We start from the raw sequence: 23,032 nt of genomic DNA on the forward strand, positions 1-23,032 counted from the left end.
TGTTTGACTGTCAGAACATTGTGGGGCTAGGTCCCCTACAACCATACATCTGCCCTGGCCTAGAGGGACCTGAGGGCATGGCCGGATGCTGCAAAAGGTATACAAGACTGGACTTTGGGTGCCATACCCCAAACTTAAGGGCCATAGGTAGGAAGTAGCCATGGGCAGGGGCCTTAGACCCTCTGCTGGAAGGACCCTGTCAGTGTTGCTTAACACAAGGCCCTGGGCTGGAACCCAGGGGAGGGGAGAGTTCAGGTCCCCCTATCACACCCTCTTGAGGACTGAGGCCCAGAAGTGAGTGGAGGCCAGAAGGTTCACAGCCAAAGATGAGAAACCAGGCACCTCTGCTGACCAGTCAGAAAAAGCAAGGGGCTGCAAGTCAGATGTGCTAACTATTATGCCACCCGTCCATCAAGCACCCTATCAGAGACTTGAAACCAGGTCTCCCGCCAGGTGAATGCCCTGGCCACTGGGCCATTGGTTATTCTGTTGAAGCTGTTCCACTTTGTGTAAAATACTTGAGTAGTCATTGGGCCACAGAGCAAGACAATGACTATACAGCTGTGTGGCTAGGGCACTCATCTGTAAGGAGGGAGACCTAGGTTCAGGTCCCTCCTCAAGAGCAGAGATTCAAATCTAGGTCTCCTCCATCCAATCTCTGAGCTAAAGGTTATAAGAGTGGCACCACCACCACCAGTTTTGTGAATCTAGCCCTTCATTGGCTTTGCTTGGGGGAAAAAAAAGCCCAAAACATAATGTTTTGTTTGACCTGGACCATTTTTATTATTATTATTATTACTTTCTAACTGCCAGCTAACTGAAAAATACGTTTTTTCCTCACAGTTCTAAGAATCACAGAGAAACTCCTCCCTTCAGGCATAGAAATGTGTTGACCCTTTGTATCAGACCTATCTGCCCCTCAAACTCATTTGGTTGTGCGTTCTTATTTTAGCACCATCCAGGAAAAAAAATGTGTATCTGGATAGAAGGCCACACTTTTTCCCCTGGCTTGATCCCTTTGTGCTTGAATTTCTTTTCCAAATATTGTCTGTTCCTGTTTATGTGCCATTTGTACTCGGTTTCAAGAATGAGATTGGAATACTCACTTGCATATCAAAGAAGTAAGAATTTTTTTTTTGATCCCAGCCTGATTTTTCTCTTGCTGGGCTTCTAGCTCATGACTGATTTATAGGATCAATACAATGCAGCACTTGTGCCATGAGAGGTTTTTCATTAAATGGGTTCCTAGGATTCCACAGGTTCAAAATGGAATGTTAAAAATGGTATATTAGACATTCATTTGAAATCCAGTGAATGACGAGGCACTGAATGTACTTTTGGAAACAATGTAAAATCTAAGTTGAACTAGAGTAACAGCTGATGTATATTTTATCTTTAAAAATATATAGATACAGGATGAAAACTGATATAACATTTCATTCAGGAGTCTTTTCTGTGAATGGACTATAGAGCAGACAAACTGATCTAGATATACTATGTGCAGCCAGAGACTATACCAGGGGTGGCCAAGCTTACTGATCCTCCGAACCACATATGATAAACTTCAGAAGTTCGAGAGCGCAAGACACACACAACCTGCCCCACAGGGCGGCACCTGCTGGGGTGTTATGCTTCTGCCCCAATGCCTCCCTGCGGGGCTAAAGCCCCAAGACCCCCTCCCTGCATGGCAGAAGCCTCTAGCCCCACCACCCTGCCACAGGGCAGAAACCCCAAGCTCCCGCCTCCTGTCTGGTAGGTGGAGAATGGAGTGGGGCGTGGGGGCTCCGCAAGCTGAACTTTAACTGTAAAAGAGCCACATGTGTCTCATGAGCTGTGGTTTGGCCGCACCTGGACTATACATTTGTCTATGTTAATATAGATAGAGAATTGATACTATTTTCTTGGTTTAGAGGGCCACATACTCTCCCTTGTTGTGACCCCTGTGGAAGCCAGCTGGATCTCTGCAATTGGGGATTCCCCAAGCACGAGTAGTCCCCACTGGGTGTAGAGCAGGCAAAGCCAGCATCTATATTACCTCCTCTTGTTCCATTACATTATTGACCACTTTCAGAGACAGGATACTGGTCTAGATGGAACCTGAGTCTGACCAAATAGGCAATTCTTATGTTTCTATGGAGTGGGGATGCCAGGGGCATGTCTGAGAGAGGCAGGGATGGGGCTGTAGCATAATGATCCCCAGCTGATTGGAACCACAGTCAACAGCATAGTTCTGAGTCTGCTTGAAACCATACTGGGGTCTGCACAGAACTGGCCCCGGAATCAAGGAGCTGCAAACGTCTCTCTTTTAGCTCCCTACACTGTTGTAAATAACAGATACTGATGCAATCGAGAATCTAGCCCTCTATTTATCAAATAGCCATCAAAATGGTGCTCTCTTTTTAACATCCTACGCCATATTGTTGTACAGATTTATTTTGTCCTGTACAAACTTTGTTTTCTCCCCTAAAAAATAAATTGCCTTATGTATCCACGGAAAGCAAAATGTAGCCATACGGAGACGTAGCTTAACTAGGGATATGTGTCCAGTCATTTGCTCAGTTCAGTGATGCTTGACTACTTCAGTTTCCATACACTCTTTTGCCAAAAGTTATAACTTATGTCCTTTTATCTTTATCAGAGATCTGCATTGCATTTGGACTTAATTGGCAATGGGCAATTAAATGCAGGCATATTAAGCTGACATAAACCAGTCAGGAGGAACCTTATCTCTTTGGATTTCTTTCTACTGAATTACTGAAGAATGTTGCTTAATTTGGCATCACTAAATTCTGTGTTGGTGGCCACTTTCTACAACCAATGTGGATTGCAATCTTACTTTTCTTGTCCTAAGTAACACTCGCTAGCTTCCCTATTGTTCCTGCCTTTCGTTGCTGCATTGGAGACACCATGTTAATAGTCTCCATGGAAATACCTAAGACCTGATCGTGATCCCATTTGCAACAATAAATTCTGATTACTTCAGTGGTGTTCCACCTAATTTACACCAGCTTAAGTGATATTGGAATCAGGCCTTTTCAAATTTTACTCCGTGGGACATTCTGCAACAAAACATTAAAAATTCTGAGCCAAAGATATAAAAATTATGTGCATAATATTTTAAAATTTGGCAAATTCTGCAAATTTTATTTGTCAAATAAATGTGGAGGCTCTAGCATGGCATGCACAGAGATGGGAGATCACTGTGCAGCTCCCTCCTGGGACACAGACTCAACGGTGAGGTTGCACCCAACTCTGACAGCTCAAAGACCGGGCCTGCCCCAGAAACACCCCAGGGCCCTGCCCCTCCTAGCCAGGTGCAACAGGTGTGGGCAGGCAGGCTCATAAAGGTAGGATCCAAGTGTGAAGGGGCTTAGTGTGAGGGGGATCCAGGTGTGGGTGGAGAGGGTTCTGTGTGGGGCAATCTGGGTGTGGGTGGCTCAGTGGGGGATCCAGGTGTGGGGGATCTGGATGCACAGGGGCTTGTTGGGGGGTTCTGGGTGCAATGGTAATGGGACTCTGCAGGGGGGTCCCGATGAAGGTGGTTGGGGCTCAGCAGGGGAGGTCTCAGAGTGGGGGGATAGAGCTCGGCAGGGATGTCTGGGTGTAGGAGGCTCAGTGGAGAGTCCAGATGCTGGGGGAGTGGGGATCAGTGGTGGTGTGGGGATCCAGGTGCAGCTGGTTAGGGCTTGGTAGGGTGGGGATCTGGGTGTGGGTGGCTCGTTGGGGTGGTCCAGGTGCAGGGGGAAGTGGGGCTCATCGAGGGGGGTTCTGGGTGTGTGTGGGGGAGGCTTGGTGGGAGGGTCTGGGGATACACGGGTTTGGGTGGATGGGGGATCAGCTTCCTATATAGTGACCCCCTCACCCTACAGCTGAGGAACGATGGGTGCAGAGCTTTCTACAGCTGAGGGAGAAATCTGGGGGTGGGTCTGACACAGCCCCCGATGTCATGTAGGGGAAGAGGAAGTCCCATCCTACCCAGCCCAGCCAGGACTAGCAGTTGAGCCTGGCACAGGGCAGGAGTCACCATCTGGGTCTTCCCCAGTCCCTCCCTCTTCCTCACAGTGATTTACCTCTCTGCCGACTGCCCTGGGCACCCGAAACATACTGCTGGGGAGGGTTGCATGACCACTCTTGTGTCTTCCCTTTGCTTCCCTGTCAGAAAGTCATTTTTCAGTGGGGAAGCAAAGAAATCTACAGGGGACATCAATTCTGTGCATATGCAATGGCACAGAATTCCCCCTGGATTAAAATTTGTTGATGCCCTTGTTATGAACCATGGCTACACTTTAGATCTGTTATTAAAAGAAGAAATTAAAAAAAAAAAAAAACCAAAGTAACTGGCTAGTGTTGCCTTATGTCCCTTTGTGATAATAACAAAACATAATATATTAATTTTCATATAGATTTAATTACTTTCTACCAAATAGTCATTAGTAGCGCCAGTTGGTAGCATTTGTTTCAAATTTTGGCAATGCTTCAATTTAAAACTATATCCATTTAAAATGACATTTTCCCATTTATTGCTGCACATGAGATATGATGCCGACAACAATGGAAATATTGAAGTTCTTTTGGATTTATATAAGATGGTTAATGCTCCATGGAATAGCCAATGTTTGCCAGCGACATAATGTGTTCCCCAGAGAATCAGCTCATGCATAAACTAACAGCAGTCACATAAAGAGGTAATTCTATGTATAAAATAGACTGGAATGTGTTTGCTCTCCTGCTTTGGTATGCAGTGCAGGGTAGAACTTTTGAGGTTTGTTTTAGAACAATCAGCTGAAAAAGTACAAACTTAAGAAGCAATCCTTGAAAAGCAGGCAGAAGGGAGTGTGTTGTGGCAATAGTCTTAGACAGAACAAATGGCTCTCCAGGGTTGCAAAAAGTGCAGCATTCTGTCACTCTTTCAAGCCATGGTGGTAGATTATTTATATGCAGATCATCCACAAAGTGCTGAGTTGCTCCTGTATAGAATAATTCAGGCCTTCAAATCACTCTGAATAGACCAGGCCAAAGCTATAGATTTCTGCAGACCTTTCTGTTTGATTACATTTAGGTTGGATTCACAAATTTGTCAAAATAAGTCAGCTCATTTATTTAGGGCTAAATGGAATACACGTGAAGAAATGTTATACATCTGATGAAAGAAATGTCCAAATGCAATTATAATCTTGAACTCTGAAAGCTCACACCCACTGCAATCAGTACTAGTGCATGAACCCCTGTAGGTTCTGGCTTGCATGATAAACTCTGGTTTAAATGAACTCTACCGTTCTCATTTACCTCAAATGTTGTGTGTATTTTTGCAGACTTTCTTAAGGGAAGAGATTTAAGAATATTAGCAAATTTATAACCAGGCGCACTGTCCTCATGATAGAAGCAGGTTCCTGTTTAAAGAAACAAGAACAAAACAACAACAATGAGCAAACATGCTTAGACCCCTCCATCTCCAGTTGTTGGGGTTGTGTAGAAGGGAGGGGTATTTCCATTTGCTGGAGATGCTATGTTTTGTTCTTTTTTCTATTCCCCCATTGCAGAATCATTCCCAAGGGCCGTCTCTTTACTTGCCTCTTCTTTATCAAAGAAGAGGTTTAGTCTTGATTACAATGGACTCAATCTCTATTGTCAACCCTCTAAGTGACAGGCATGAACAGTCAACAAAGGAGAAGCACATGACTTCTCTGAAGTTCTTCTTTGACTAACGCATCCCCTAAAATAGGATAACTGTCTACTCTACAGTTTCTAATTGATCTATGTTTTAATCAAGCTCCTATCATGTTAAAACTTGAGTGCCTCTCAGAAAAAGAGCTAACACAAGATAGGGCCCTGCATGTGTATTGTATTTCTCCCTCCTCTCTAGGAGATTTCTGGAATTACTCTTATTCACACCTCTCCTTTCAACATGTACATGCGAGAGTGTCTCCTCTTTCTTCTCCTATCATCTTAGTCTTATGGTAGGGTAGACTAAATAAAGTCCTGCATTTTGTTCTACAGGCAATGAACTCTGTGGTCTGCCAGAAAGCAGATACATGGTCCTGCACTAGTTGCTGAAAAGGCTCTGTGCCCCACATTCACAAATGTGACCTTTGGGGATTAACGATTTCATAATTCACAATTCACATAATTTCACAATTCCAGTGCAGCACAATGGTTGAGGGAGATCTCCGCCCCTGTGAGGGGATGATTTACTTTCCCATTATGAGCTTCAGACAGTGCCTCACTTTACCCATAGATTGGGTGGTTTCAGCTTCTTGGTGCAAACAAAAACTCCCCCTTTTTTGGGGAAAAAAAAACCCCTCTTCCTGGAGAAACAATCGGAGTTCAGGTGAGCCTTTTTCCATTCTCATAATAGGCACCATAGTGATTCTCTTGGTTCAATGATGCACTCTACTAAATTCTCCTTCTTCTCCAATTCTTCCTTCACTTTAGAAGCAGCAAAATTGGTATCCTCTGTACTGTGCTGAGAAAACAGGGTACATCCCTTTCTTTCTATAGAATCCACCCTGATTCTTCCTTTAAGCAGGACTTTTTCACCAAACACCATATCTGCTTTTTCAGTCTCTTTTATGAGGCCCATCTCAACGGTTGGGGCTCACGTCAAAGAGGATACTTGCCATGACTCAATGACAATGCATCCTCTTTTCTTTTTCTTGCCAGGTGGTGGGGGTGGTCTGTCTTTGAATTGACCCCTTACCTCTCCCCTTAGGCTAGGCTACACTACACTACCTGGCTCTAACAAACAAACTGTCTGTGTCCCTGAATTAATCTCCTGAATCAGTTCTAAACTTAATAGTATTTTAGATCTTGAGTTAAACAGTGAATGCTGTCTTTGGACACAGATCCCTGGAAATAAGTATGACTTACCTATCTCCTTAATTCCTTTGCTCCAACAGACAACCTCTCATGTTCTGTTTTTTCTTACATTTCCTGCACATGTTCCACTAGCTGGGCAAACTCCATTTGTTGTTTGTTGGCCTTTGTCATGTCTCTACCTGGCATGCTCTTAAGAGGCTTTTTTTTTTAATGGTTCTTCCCTTTCTCCCTGAAGATTTTCTCTGTGCTATTTGTTAGACCATGCTTCCATTCCTTTTTTTTTTTTTTTGCATCTTGCAACAGACATGGCAGTCGGAGCTAATGAAATGCATTGTCTTTTCTAAAGTTTGCGTAAATATTAACTTTAATTTTTCTAGCAGTTGCCTGTTTAAAATCTCATTTACTGGAAAATGTCTTATGTATTCTACTGTATTCAAACTAAAGCTATAATACTGTGCTTGTTCATGTAGGTCCCTTATAAAAATGTTCCTACTTTCTCCCACTCTCTTGCCAAAAGCCTATGCGTGAGTATTACATTGCCCTTTGGAGCGGAATATTCATCCAACATTTTAAGAACAATGCAGAGCTATTTTCATCTTTGTACAAATGAAAAATGAAAAGTTTATCCACACTTTAAAAAGGAAAAAGCCCTGCTTAATTGTAAATATTTGAAAACTTCATCTCAAGGAGACTTAACTACTCCGCCCAGAACACTTCCAGTCTGAGTCTTAAAGCCAAGGACTTGTTTAAAGCATTTGAAAAAAAGAAAACTGCAACTTCTCCCATGTGTTATAGGGCAACTTCTAATTTTTTTGGGGGTGGAGAAGGAGGGGCAAAAAAACCAACAACACATGGTTGCAGGTTGACATCAAATATTCAGGGCTAAAAGCGAGCATTCAGAAATACCTGGGTGTCTTAGATAATTTTTGTTTAATCCACTGTCTTGTATTGTAAACTGAGTAGTTACTTTCTGCGAGGGTCACAGAGAATTCAATATCACAAAGACCATGGTACTTGATATTACAGATATTACCTTAACTGCTGAATAGTGGAAAAGTGCTGGCAGTAAAATCTTGGTGCCCTTTTCCCATCAGTGAATAGCTGTAAAATAATTTTACTGGCAGGATTTGTGATCACTTCCACCTGCCAGCAATTTGTGATGAGCTGTGCTTCATAAGAAATTTGAAGAAAGCTGTTTTATCCATCTACCACTTTAGCTGCAGTTTGACATATCCCAGTTGAGATTTCCTTTTCTTTAACCAATGAAATCATGTTCCACTTGAACATTGTTTCATTTTTCCCCCCCATAAGTATATTGTATCAACAGGTGATATGGATTTAACTGTTCCTTTTTAACATGCAAGTCTGACTAACAATGTTCATGTCAGCATAGTGTATATTTTACCTAAATACTTGGGACCAGATCCTCCAACTCTTACCTAGGGTTAGTAGCTTATACCACAATTAGCACCACTGAGTTCAAACTATTCATGATGTAATGTGCATGAGGGTATCACAGTCCAGCCCTAAACATCACATTTTTTTAGTGGTGTTTCTAATTCCATACTGATTTATAGGCCCTATCCTGCACCCTAGAAATCAATGAGAGATTTGCCACCATTAACTTCAGTGGGAAAAGGAGCAGAGGCATAATTAAACATATGATTTTTAAAAGCGAGCTCTAGAAGTCGTCACTTTAATAAATGGGGTTTTCTTCTTTTTCACATGCTATAGAACCATTTCTTCCTATATTGAATTTTAGATGAGGGATTATAATAAATAGAAGGCAAATTAACTCAGTGTTGTTCTAACCTCTCTGGTTATAAGAATCAGTCATGTAATTTACAAGTGATATAGTGTAAAACTTACACGACTAATAATCATCATCATAATTATAAATAATGAATCTTGGGATGCTATTACACAATAAACATCCCCCCATGCTGTGTCTCTGTGTCTCACTGTTCAATTATTTAAGACTCCGTGATAATTATAGACTTGTTTTAAGTCTGTCTCCTTAGATGATTAGAAATTGTAACCCCAGCCAAAATATCAACACTTCTATTTTTTGACACCACTGCTCAAAATAAAATCACATTGAATATTGAAAAAGGAAAGGATTATTTTGTTTAATCCCCCAATTTTTCTGTGAGGAAATGCTATTCCAGTTGAAAGCACTATCCCGGAAAAGAAATAAAACCAGCACTTCAGACCACAGCACTATGATTATGATCCTCCAAGGAAAGGAGTTGGAGATGTGGGGGGGAGATAAATCATGTTATCATCTCTTTAAAAATTAATTGCACTAATATATGAATTATATATAAAATAATATTTATCTCCCTTGACATGAATTCTGCTGATGAAGTTTCTTGCAGTAGTGGGTCCTCTGTGGTTGAAACTCTCCATTACTCAAATCACAACATGGCAGCGCTACTCACATTCTGGTGGGATGCCACAAAACTTAAAAATGGGCACTTCCCTCCTGTGGGCCTCAGCAAATCTACAGCTAAGGAGATTCCTAGCCATTTAGGAGAACCAGGACAAGAGGAGTATCCTGGGGATTGAAGAGCTCATAAGAAGGGGGCTCAGGAAGCCTAGGAGCACAGAAGCCCTTGCTTTAGCCCATGTACACTTCTCAGGAGGGTAGGGCTTGTCTACACAGCACCGGCAAAGCAAACGAAAGGGGTGTATCTTGTAAAGCACACTAGTGTGTTACACTCTGACTGCCCCATGTAGACCTGCTGGTACGATCTAAAAGGTATCTAGTTTAGTACTATGTTAACCCGAACTAGGTACCTTTTAGAGAACTCCAGTAAGGTCTACATGGGGCTGTTAGAGCACGGAATGTTAGTGCACTTCACAAATCACGGCCCTCTGGTGTCCTTTGCTGCATCGTGTAGACAAGCTCTTAATCAAGTACACATAGCCAGTGGTGAGCTGGAGCCGGTTCCCACCGGTTCCCAAGAACCAGTTGCTAAAATTAGACCTCAGTGGAGAACCGGTTGTTAAAGGGCCAGGAGGTGGGCAAAGAACTCCAGTCCGTGGGCCGGACCACCCTGTTGCTCCCAGGATTCCCAGCTGGGGAGGCTGAAACCATATTTTAAATGTTTCTTCCCACCCCAATCTCTACTCTTCCTCCTCCTAAGTCCATAAATGGCTATTAGCCAGGATGGGTAAGAATGGTGTCCCTAGCCTCTGTTTGTCAGAGGATGGAGATGGATGGCAGGAGAGAGATCACTTGATCATTGCCTGTTAGGTTCACTCCCTCTGGGGCACCTGGCATTGGCCACTGTCGGTAGACAGATACTGGGCTAGATGGACCTTTGGTCTGACCCGGTCTGGCCTTTCTTATGTTCTTATGTTCTTAATAATCACTGCTGTGCAGATACTGACACTGGAAAATTGCAACCTGATAGGTTAACATTTTGAAAGTTATGAGTGACTGTAAGGAGAAAATTAGTATGGAAACCATTCAGCAACTTTTAATTGCTGATAATGCTCCATTTGGTTGTCAACAATCCCTATTCTCCGCCCTTAGCCTAATAGCTAAAACACTGGGGGGAGAGGACGGGGCAGAATTACATCAGGAATTTTGGTTGGCAAGTGACCAAGTTTCAGCCCTAAAAGGACTTCAAATGTGGTCCACTGGTTGGATCATCAATTACCCCAGTACAAATCAGGTACTCATGGAGTGTGCGAGAAGAACACTGATCCACTGATTTCTGAAGACACGGTGGATATGTAATTGCTGTTCCAAAACTGGGGAAAGACCCACATAACATTGCAAGCTATCAACAAATATCTCTGTCTGTGCCATTCAAGGTGCTGGAGCATCTCATTCTTTAGTGCATCTCTCCAGAAATGGAGTCAATACTCAGCATTGAGCAAGCAGGCTTTTGGAGAAGTCGGACCACTTGCAAACAAATTCTAGCTTTGACAATATTAGTCAAAGACAGATTTCAGAAAAACATGAAGGCAGGTTCTGTGTTTCTGGACTTGACAACAGCAGATGACCGACCTTTCACTATACACACACCTTTTTGACCATCCAAGAGCACGCTGTCATTGTGGGGCCACTTGCCTTGCTCCGATTTCTCTGTGATATCGACGTGCTGTGAAGAATGGTCTGCGGCTGATGTTAGAAACAAGTCTCTTATAACTGACCCAATCACCCATGTACCCAGCTTTGATTTGCAACACCACTCTGGAGCCCTGGTGAACTGATTTGGAATGGGCTAGAGTCAATGCGTAGCCAGTCTTCCTACCTGGGGTCAGTGAGAGGATCGCACGTGTGGTTACGGCCAAAGACAGACAATGTCACACATCACTGATGACTGCCGTCTGACCAGATGTGAGGGGTCTGCACTTCACTGATGAGGCTGCTGCAAATTGGTTTGGCAAGTTCCACATCCTATAAAAAGAAGCAACTTTAAAGATAGCAGCCACTACCATTATAATGTATAATTCTTTTTAAATCTATGTGAAAGTAGATAATGTTAACAAAACCATTAGTGTCGTAACCTGCTATATATATTTCCTGTTGTCTAAAAGAAACTGCTTTTCTAATGGGACACAGTGAGTTTCATTAAGGTATAGATTAGCTCAGCTGGTTTCCTTCTTATGTCTGTAAAATTCAATATTCTAGGAGAATTTTATCTTAGGAAAACATGTAGCAAACACAACTAAAAATATGCATTTTGTCATTGTGTCATTTTGATAACAGAACCTGCAGCTACCAATTGTATCATTGTAGAGGACAGCGTATAATAAGAAATGTTTTTACATGTCTTTTCACATTGTATCAAGACCTTACAAATCTCTGCCACTTCTCTTTTGTGTTGTCACTGTACCTTGATTCTCTGTTAGGATTTTGGGTGAATTGTAGTAAATTTGAAGCAATAATTCTTTCACGCTGGGAATCCTCTCAGATACTTATTTTGGCAAGTAATACTTGAAAACAAAAACATGAAATCTGGGAATCAACTGCCTTAGACATCTTGCAGATCTTTTGATTGAGTAAAAAAAAAAAAGCCATAAAGGAAGATTGTGAACAGATTTCATTTAATGCCTTTAAACTTTGGCTCAAGAAATACAGGCTATAACCATTTGGGTCCCTATCCTTCAAACATTAGACATATGCTTAATTCAACATATGTGAGTAGGTCCATTGAGTTCAATGTGTGTGAAGTTAAGCATATGCCAGTGTAAGCACAACTGTTTACAGGATCATGGTCTTATTATCCTTTACCTCTTAACAGTAGTTGAGCTTTTATTTTCTGTAAGCCAGTCATTAGGGGGCAGTAGTACATCTGCCTATTATGGGATGAGCAGGGTTCTGTTTGCATGAGCTAACCAAATCTGATTTCTTTTGGTGTTGGTGCATAGGGCTTGGCACCATCCATTCCCTGCAGGAGGTTGGAGTTTTGCAGAATCTGAACCCCCAAAAAACTTTGCCCTCATGACAGCTTCATCTCCCTTTCCCCTGAAACCCATTGCACACCCTAGGCCATCAGCAGTTTCTTGACGATGCTGCACCACTCGTCCATTTAGTTGGATGTGATGGAGATGAGACCTGTAGAAATGTCTATACAGAAATGAAATTTGTGAGTAAATAAACAGTCCTGCCTTTAGGCCAATGGCCTCTCCCTGAGGTTATTTCAGGGTCCCCATCTCACAGCTTCAGTGCCGCCATTTGCCCCAATCCACATCATCTTCTGGGAAGACTGAGAATGAGGAAGAACGTCCCTGGTTCCTAGCACAGTTGCAGAGATAGGTTAACTGCAGCAAGTTGAGACTGACCTGCCACCTTGCAGATAACATCCCTGACATCCGAGTCCCTTGCTGATCACTACAACACTTCATTCTGATTGCATTACACCTCTTCAAAGAACCCATAGGCAGGCTTTTTTCTCCTTCTGTGCAGTCATGTGGTTTAGTTTTAAAAGTCTTGAAGGTCGAAGTAACTGCAAATCTCTCTCCTTTAAAAACACTTTTCTCGAGATACCTTGGTGGATAATGTCCATTTTGCACAGGGCATCTGGAAAGCCTCCAGTTCTGTGATGATTTTGCTTACTCTGCCACAGATTCATGGGCTTTTTTAAAGCAGTCGTTTCTGTGATGTAGGGGGAAAAAAACCTCTTTTTATTCTGACTGGGCATTCTTTCCTTACCATTAAACATGTCTTAGCCAATTACAGTTGCTGCTTTATAGCCATATTCTCGTCTTATTTTTGGCAGATACCATTTAAGCCCCCAGAACCCTGGCACACACTATCTTTGATGTGCAGTAATGCTGATATAATCTGTGCTTTTGGGTCATAGTGGTTGTGCTTTCAGTGAACAATCTTTCCAATCTGTGACTGCCGTCCAGTTATCTGCCGTGCTCTCATTCTTGTGTTCCCTGACTTTTGTGCTCAGCTGGATTAAACCACACAAAAGATCCCTGCACCATGCATGTACTACAGATGCAGTATGCACTGTTGTCTGGGATGGTAGCGCAGCTCTGGGTACACGCAGCCTTTGGCTGTGCCTTGGCTGTAAAGCAGCCAGAACATCTGGAAGAGGTAGCTCTTCCTGAACTGCTCTTTGGGTAACATTTTCTGAGCTGTTTGCTGATTTCATTGGTGACCTTGTTATCCCAGCTGTTTGTGCCAGGTGTTATACCAAAAGAGTTGTGTGCATTACAAGCAGTGAAGGAAGTCATTGAAGAGCTGGCCAGATTGTTAAAAATCTCACTGTTTCAGCTGTTTCTTTTATGTGTTTATTTTGAAGCTAGATGGTGTAATGGTCTCCACTCAGGGTCTCGTTGGGAAGCATGGTGTGATGAGGTGGGAATGTTCTTGATGTGTTCTTTGAATATTGAGTGGGGAGTATTGACCTGGGAAGGTTGCAGGGGAGTTTTGCTGGGACTTCCTGCATTGGGGAAGGGACCATACTTGAGCATGTAACATGAGGACCCAGGAGGGGGATTGGAGGCCAGGTAACACCTCTGCCTGGGAAACTGGACAAAGGACACAAAGGCTGGGGGAGGAGCTGGGGGGAGGCTGAGTGAGAGGCTGAAGGGAGTTACAGTTTGGAGCTGGCTAGGAAATAAAGAGGGGTGACCCACCCAATCAACAGGGCTGTGGCCTCCCTGAGGCCCCCAGATGGACCTAACTAAAGGGGGTCCTGTTGTCTGCATCGGCAAGACCTGTTTTGGACTGCGTTCCTGTCGTCTAAATTAACCTTCTGGTTTACTGGCTGACTGAGAGTCGTGGTGAATTGCAGGAAGCCAGGGGTGCAGGGCCTTGTCTTCCCTACACTCCGTGACATGTGGCTTCCTGGTCACAGCCACAATCCCGGACTGCCAAGGGGGTTTTGGGGAGAGGAGCCCAGGCCCTCCCACTCCACAAGCCCCCAACCCAGAGCCCTTTTAGCTACCAGTAACCTAGCAACCAAGACTACTTAAGGCTGTCCTCCCTGGGTCTTTTCCTCTCATCTTCCCCCCCCCCCCCCGGGTCACCTCAGTCCAAGGCCTTCGCCTGATGGGAAAATTCAAATCCCAAGGAAGCAAGAGGGGGTCACCACTGTCCAGGGCCACAGAATACTTCCCTCTCTGCAGAGGGTCCTCCCTTTCCTCACGGGGGGGCCCTTTGGGAAGTTGTGTCAAAGCCTTTAGGTTTTACTCTGCACTGCACTGCAGAGCTGCTCACCTTCAGCACTGCTCACCAACAGAGCTAATTTGCTGCCTTTTAATTCCTCCAGCAGATGGAGCATTTGCTGCAGGTGTGGCTGGCTGAGCCCAGAATAAGCCCTTAAACCCTTGTTGCTCAGTGTGGGGTTTGTACACCCCATCACAGATGGTATAATTTGTTTTAGCCACCTTGTTTGCACACAGAGGCGTTTACAATAAAATGATGGGTTCAAAAGGAAATGCAGAATGACTGAATTGATGAAGCTCCTCTGTCAGGAAAGGGTAATAGTAAGAGCAAAGCAAGCATGACACCTGGGAATTTAGAAATGGGAAAAGACCTCTTATATTCTCATCTATCTATGTCAGTACTTATATCGCCATACGTTTTGAGTGCCTCTCAAACATTATTACATTTATCCTCACAACACTCTGTTCTTGCCTCACGACTTGAATTTAGGGTATGTCTTCATTGCAATCTGCAGTGTGATTTCAGCATGGCTGAAAATAGCAGTGCAGATGTAGCGGAACGGGCTTCAGAATAGGCTGTACAAGCACACTGGGTATGTACTTGTGTTGCTTGTCTGCATGGAGGCCCATGCCTCTGCATATACACTAATATTGTTAGCGGTGCTAGCATCGGAATGGGTGCCCGGACTGTAATAACACCTCACGCTGCAGTGTCAGCATACCCTAAGATGGTCAACTCTTTGGGAATATCTCTCATATATTTGGACAGCACCTAGTATGGTGAGACCGCCACGTGCTATGATAAAAGACATACAGAAGAAGAATACAGACTATTATGGTCATTTTATAAACGAGGCAGCTGAAACACAGAAAGTAAGAAACTGCGCCAAACCCAGGAATCAAACCCAATTCTGCTGAGTGCCAGACCCAGTTCATTAATCACATGACCTCTTTTCCACCTACTCTTGATGATTGGTTGTTTTCTCTGATCAAACTGCAGTTTGTTTATGTAAAATTATCTGCAAGTATTAATAAATAATTTTTATTTTAGTAAAGCAACTCATCAGCTCAGATTTGCTTTTCCCCTAGCATTCACAGAGTCAGGATATGGTAGATGTTCAATTAAAAAAACAAACAAACAATGGCATGCAGATTTTGCACTTAACCAAGAGACCTAAAAACCCGTTGTGGAACATTAACATTCATTTCTGCTGTGAGCAATGGTGGTACAGCCAGTTCTTTGCAGCATGACAAAGTGAAGTTTGCACAGACTCAGGAATGTTTGGGAACTAAAAATTCCTCCTAAGGAAAATTGCTGTGCAAGATTTGATTAATTTATTTATAGGTTTGTTTCCAATCTATAACAATAGTAGCTAGGTGCTACGCAATTGATTAAAAACAGATTCATAGCAAGGGTAAGGTCACTATGCAATAATCATCATAAACCTGCAGGCCAGGAAAACTCTTATTGCCCCTTGGGACAAGTAGAAGTGGCAAATTTCCTGCATGCCAATCAAGGAGAGCAGGGGAAGCTGACTGAGAACCATAATGCACAATAGCATTGAGAGGATGATGGCTGAAGCTGAATTGCCTCAGGCGTGGGGCTGAGCAGGGCAGTAGAACTGAGCTGTCAGTCACGAGGGGGGAGCTGAGCAGAGCAAAAGAATTAAACTGCCCATCAGAAGTGAGGGGGATAGGCTTAATGCCAGCCATGCAAGTGATGCCTTGGGAGAAGGGGTGGAACCAAGGAGAAGGGCACTGCTGAGCATACTTGAAATAAAGCCTCCGTTTGAATATGCTGTCAGGCAATCCAAAGACAGTACTCATTGTCAGATAGTCCAGCAACAGTTTAATTTTCCTTCCAAGCCAGAATAGACTGTGTAGAGCTTTTAGAACCTTGTGAATTTAGGACAACTGCTGTAAGACAGTTTGATTTGATGTTGAGAGCGAGAGTAAAGCTTGCAAACTATAGGGCATAGTCACATAGTTCAAAGGCAGATATGTTTGGTCAGGAAGGACGGGGATAGTTCAATTTGTCAACTAAGCCAGACTGGGTTTTGTAATAAAATAAACTACAATTTGATCACTCACTGCTGCCTCAAACCACAGATTTGATTTCCTCTGAGGAGGAAGATGTGTCTTTAATAGTGGTTTACTGCATCTGCAATTGTAAATTAGCTTTTTTGCCAGTGCCTCATTCAGTGCCCAGGATGGATGGTGCTCACATAATGAAAAGCTATTCTCATTGATGTTCAATGCGTGACATCATGCCTTATTTACAGAAATGAGTTCAAACCTTGCTCTAAAGAGAGAATTATTAATTTCCTCATGGGCTTTTCTATGATGCTCATCACTATAATGTCTGAGTGCTTCACAACGAATTTATTTTTGCAGCACCCTCTAAGGTGAATTATTAACCCCATTTTACAGATGGGGAACTGTGGTACAGAGAGATTATGGTTCAAAGTATTCACTAATGTTGAGGGCCCAGTGTGAGATGCCTAAGATCTGATTGTTTTTTTCGGAGCATTTTATAATGAGCTCTTTAATCTAACTGAGGAAGGTAAAACATGATCCAATGGCTGGAAGTTGAAGCTAGACAAATTCAGAGTGGAAATAAGAGACACGTTTTTAACAGTGAGGGTAATTAACCATTGGAACAATTTACCAAAGATCATGATAACAATTTTAAAATCAAGATTGGATTTAAAAAAAAAAACATATGCTCTCTGAGTTATTTTGGGGAAGTCCTGTGGGCAGTGTAATACAGGAGGTCAGAGTAGACAGTCACAATAGTTCCTTCTGGCCTTGAAATTTATGACTATATGATGGGAGATAGATGAGATGCCTTAATCTTTTGAAGTATAAAAATATACCTACCGTGGCCTCTCAGCATTTTTGTGTACAAGAATTAAGGCTGTGTGACTGTCACAGAGCTCGCAGAAGTCATGGATTCTGTGACTTTCCATGACCTCTGTGACTTCTGCAGCGGCAGGTGCTGGCTCCGGGGAGCTCCTGGGCCAGCAGGAGCAGTTTGGGTGTGTGGGAGGGGGCACTTACCTTAATGTGTGCAGGGCTTCCTGGCTCCCACTGGCATGTCTCTGCAGCTCCTAGGAGCAGGGGCCAAGGGGCTCTGCGGGCTGCCCACACTCACAGGCACTGCCCCAGAACCTCTCATTGACTGTGGTTCCTGGCCAATGGGAGCTGTGGAGCCAGCACTTGTAGCGGGAGCAGTGCGTGGAGCCCCTCTGGCTGCCTCTCCTCCTAGGAGCTGCAGGGACACACAGAGCTGGGTAGGGAGCCTGCGAGCCCTGCTAACCCTCCCCCCCCAGCACCAGTGGGGGTCCCAGGCCACACGTCACCACTCGCCTCCCCCACAGCACCAGAGGGGGTCCTGGACTGCCCCCCAAGAGCACCCCAGCCCAAGTTTTAGTTAGGGGTATATAGTAAAAGTCACAGACAGGCCACGGGCCGTGACCTGTCCATGACTTTTACTAAAAATACCTGTAACTAAAACGTAGCCTTAACAATAATAATCACATACCTACTTTCATCATTTCAGGTCAGAATCAACTAACTCTAAACATACAGAAGGCCTCATATCTTACCCTACTCCAGTTTCTCATATGGAAAACACTGAATAAAGGGGGAAGTCTTGAAAAGTGGCCAAACTCAAGCTGTGAGCAAATGGCTGAGCAGATTCTTCCATTGAGAAAACTCTGTCCGAAGCCCATATGTACCAATCTAAGATTCGCTGGCCCCAGTATTACAATGTCTCAACCAGAGTGTAGGTACTAGGTACCTTTCATTAGTGCTTTTTTCAATGAAAACCTGAATATCAAGATTAATTACAGTGATTTTGTTATGTTTCTCATTTTATTTATCATTTTATGTTAGATTATGTTGACTATAACAGCGTTTAAAAGAGAACTGGATAAATTCATGGAGGTTAAGTCCATTAATGGCTATTAGCCAGGATGGGTAAGGAATGGTGTCCCTAGCCTCTGTTTGTCAGAGGGTGGAGATGGATGGCAGGAGAGAGATCACTTGTTCATTACCTGTTAGGTTCACTCCCTCTGGGGCACCTGGCATTGGTCACTGTCGGTAGACAGGATACTGGGCTAGATGGACCTTTGGTCTGACCCAGTACGGCTGTTCTTATGTTCTTATGACTTTGTACATTTTGTCTGTGTTTTGGACTAGTTGACTTATAATTAATTATAATTAAGTCCACTGGGTTTTTTTCCCACAGCCCAGAAGATCAATAGACTTAATTTTCTGCAGAAAATAGTGATTTTCTATTTGACACAGCTCCCAATTCTTTCAATAGATTTGGAGAGTGAAACTGGCAAATTGTATGAGACACTCATCCAATAATAAACAGCTATGATTACAACATATTTTATCATATATTATTTATAGAATATCAGAAGTACATGTGATGCTTCACAGAGTACATAAAAGATAAGCCTTGAAATCCTGGCTCTATTGAAATCAGTGGCTAAGCTCCCAAAGACTTCAATGGGACCAGTATTTCAAGGTCCCCTGGTCCCAGCAGCTTAAATTTTAAGCCAAAGAAATATCACTGTATGTAGAACAGTTCAAACAATGAAGGGGGGGAACCATTTCAGCAAAATGAAGCCTGAGTTATATGGCTACCAAACCCAGTGTAGTATCTAGGCTAAATTCAGTGGCGATGCGTAAACGGAGATGCAAGTTACAAACAATGGCTGTACATCAGTCACAGAATGGCTGTGGATGGGTGACAAAGCATCATAATTTTCACCAATTTGATCAGTCAGTGAGAGCCACGGGACAGCATATTTAGTAGCAGCAAACAACCTAGGCTATTCCCACCTGGATCCTACAGCATTACTGATTCTTCTCACCTGTACATAGAGCAAAGTCACGGGAAGGATGATGATTGTGATCAATAAAAAGATATAACAACGCATAATAAGCTCATGAGGAGCAGCAACAGATAGGTAGATGTTCCAGCCACAGTATCACCTTACTGAGCATTGCAAAGCATTGCTGAATATGGCCTGTAGAAATAATAAATACATTCACAGTTACTTATGCTGAACTGAAGATGTATAACAATTACATTTTCTGCTTAACACTGTTGATATTTGGCTGTGAAATTTATTTGGAAGTCCCCTGGCCACTTGAAACAAATCTTTTGTTTATTTCTGCTTTTATGGTGAAAGGCAGCTATTGTTCAATGAGTCAAAGATTGTTGACTAGATTAACTGGCCAGCATTTCCTAAGAGAATATTTGCCAGTGATTGAATTTCTTACAATCAACAAATTACAGTATTTTCTCCCCAACAATTTTTCTTGTTGACCAATTGATTATGACAACTGTCACCTGAGCTATGAAGCCAATGCTGCAGGATTGAGGGTGTAAGTAAAAGTCCTTCTTTTGAAATTGGTGAGCTGATTATTGGTGTTTTTGTTCATTGATTTTGTTTCCAGTGTGGTGTCAGTTAATTACTAAGATCTGGTCATTGCATAGAAGTAAGCAATCATTATGGTCGTATTTCCAATTGTTGGTTGTTTTTTTTTTTCACCCTGCAAATATGAACAACAATTTGCCTGGCTGTAGAAGAGAAGTAAAATATATAATATAATGTATAAATACCTCAAACAAAACATTATAAAGATTCTAACATTCCCAACTGTACCACTTTAGTGTTCTGATAATTGAAGACCCAAACAGGAACTCCTCACAACTGTATCCAAAAAGGATTTTGATGTGTAAATAAAAACATGTAAGAAAGTATTGCATTTAAGGAAAATAAACAAATGTAGATAATATTAACTATAGATGCAATCTTTCTAAAAAGAATAATAGCAGACTAGGTTTTGGACAGAATTGTGGTCAGGTGAAAGTGGTAAAGAATCACAGAAAACTCACTTTCTTCTAACTGTGAACAAGGAACTTTATTACAACAAAGAAAATCATATTATCCATAAGGGTGCTTTCTCTCCCTCACTCCTCTGCTGTAGTGCTGCTGCTTAGATCCTTGTCCCAGCCCTCTGCTTGTGTCTCATGGCAGATTTAAATAAATAATACATATTATTTACATTAATACATCACGATTGCAGTGATTGTGCACAGTATTGTTCCACCTGTATAGCAGAAAATTAGCAACTGTGATTCATGTAATATCTTCCTTAATTTGATCATCCACTAACTACATTTTATTTAGCTTTTCAAAATAAACATGATCACCCAGGGTTAATTCAAATTTACAGAGTCTTGTAATATTATATTGCATTACTAGATTTTCTAAATAATATAGAAAAAATCTTTTTCATGCACATATGGTTGTAAAAGAGATATGCATACTGTGACAAACCCAGGCCAAATGGCTACAAAGGGAGGGGGGGAGTAGGAATTAGTCCCAGGGGGATTAAAAGGCTTCTCCCTATCCATTGAGGAGAGACAGCTGTGAGAAATTAGGTTCAGCTGGAACAGGGGTTATCAGGGAACTAATTTGGTTCAGCTGGCCCCAATTACAGGTGACCTTTTTAAACTCTCCCTGGCAGGGAAATGGGGTGGGGGGAGAGTGAGAGAAGCAGCCAGCAAATGGGTGTAGCAAGGCTCTGCCCTCTTCCAGCAAGGAAGATTGCACTCTGTCCCCAGAAAGGGAGTAAAACAGCAAGGGGCTGACTGAGAGGAGGATCAGCCAGACCGTGTGTGACTGGGAAGGCTTTTACTTTGCCCAAGCCTGTATCTCCAAGGCAAAAAGGGACTGAGCCAGCTGAGGAGAAGCAGGTACTTTGCCACGATACTTAGTATTTCCTTGACAAAATTACATTGCATTGATTACATATGTTATTCCTGAGGGCATTCTGCACCAAAAATTAAAAATTCTATGCACAATATTTTAAAATTCTGCAAAAATCTGCAAGTTTTATTTGTCAATAAGTAAATGCAGAGGCTCCAGCATGGCAGTGGGGAGCACAGGCCACTGACTGCACAAAGGTGGGAGATCACCCTGCAACACCACCTCCGCTCCCCCAGGACATGGATACAGTGGTGAGACTGCACCCAACCCTGACACAGCACAAGGCCTGGGCCTTCCCCCAAAACACCCTGGGGCCCTGCCCCTCTGCGCCAAACACACCAGGTGTGGGCAGGCAGACTCAACCAGGCAGAATCTAAATGGGAAGGAGCCCAGTGTGGGGTGATCCAGGTGTGGGGTGAAAGGATTCTGTATGGGACAATCTGGATGCAGGCAGCTCAGTGGGGGGTCTAGGAGTGGGAGATCTGAATGCACAGAGGCTCATTGGAGATATTCCAGGGGCAGGGGCAATGGGGCTCAGCAGAGGGATCTGGATGATGGGGTGTGGGTCTGGGTGCAGCTAATTGGAAGTCAGTGGCATGGAGTTCTGGATATGGGGGCTCAGGAAGGTGCAGGGGTGGGACTCATCAGGGTAGGGGTTTGAGTTCAGGGAGCTCAGTGGGGGATGGTCTGGGTGCAGGGGTTTGGGTCTGGAGGCAGGGGGCCTAGGTGGGGTTTCAGATGCAGGAGTTGAGGTTCAGTGTGGTGGGGTTCAGGTATGGAGGACTAGGGGGATTCTGGGTGTATGGAGTGAAGCTTGGCAGGGATGTCTAGGCATGGGAGGTCAGGATGCATGGGGAGTTGGGCAGATGGGGGAGCAGCTCCCCTACAGTGACCTCTCCGCCCGCAGCTGAGGAGCGATGGGGCAGGAAGCAGGGGAGGATGCTGAGCTTCCTGCACCTGTGGGCGGTTTCTGGGTGGGTTTAACACAGCCCCAGCCACTCCTTCCAGGGGAAGAGGAAGTCCTGCCCTCTCCTGCCTCCAGCCCAGCCAGGACTGATTCCGGCTCTGGGTAGGAGCCATTGGCTGGGGTGTCCCCAGCTCCACAGCGTTTTACTTCTCTGCCAGCTGCTCTGGGTGCCTGAAACATTGTACCTGCACTGTTAGGGAGTGGTGTGTGACTGCTCTTGCAGCTTCCCTGTCAGAAAGTCATTTTTCTGCAGGGAAGCAAAGAAATCTGTGGGGAACATGAATTCTGCACATGTGCAGTGACGCAGATTTCCCCCAGGAGTCAATGAGGGAGTTGAAAGCCCAGGGCCTGTCCTCCATGTGAGCTGGGGCTGCAAGAGCAGAATAAGGCAGCGCTGGGGAGAATGCAGCAGGCCAGAGCCTCAGTCCGGAGTCTTTGTTTAATCCTGAGCACTTTGACACCATCAGCTCAGGATTAAACAAAGACTGTGAATGGCTAGCCAACTACAAAAGCAGTTTCTCCTCCCTTGGTATTCACACCTCAACTGCTAGAAGAGGGTCTCATCCTCCCTGACTGAACTAACCTTGTTATCTCTAGACTGATTCTTGCCTGCATATTTATACCTGCCTCTGGAAATTTCCACCACCTGTGTCTGACGAAGTGGGTATTCTCCCACGAAAGCTCATGCTCCAATACTTCTGTTAGTCTATAAGGTGCCACAGGACTCTTTGTTAATTTTTATAGATCCAGACTAACATGGCTACCCCTCTGATACTTACAAGAGATCTTTTGCATAAAACATATTTGTTAC

The 23,032-nt window shown here is 43.6% G+C and overlaps 1 protein-coding gene and 1 long non-coding RNA gene across 10 annotated transcripts in view; one reads left to right on the forward strand and one right to left on the reverse strand.

The window, feature by feature from the left end:
- The window catches only part of DCC (DCC netrin 1 receptor), a 555,466-nt gene that overhangs the window by 240,388 nt on the left and 292,046 nt on the right, over positions 1–23,032 (forward strand). The window lies entirely within an intron of this gene.
- LOC120407875 lies at positions 15,140–20,025 on the reverse strand. Its single transcript, XR_005600293.1, has 3 exons — positions 19,829–20,025; positions 19,347–19,502; positions 15,140–15,253 (listed from the first exon to the last, which is right to left on the reverse strand). It is a non-coding gene; the product is annotated as an uncharacterized LOC120407875 (long non-coding RNA).

Source organism: Mauremys reevesii, linkage group 6, assembly GCF_016161935.1.
Source record: "Mauremys reevesii isolate NIE-2019 linkage group 6, ASM1616193v1, whole genome shotgun sequence".
Taxonomy (NCBI): Eukaryota; Metazoa; Chordata; order Testudines; family Geoemydidae; genus Mauremys; species Mauremys reevesii.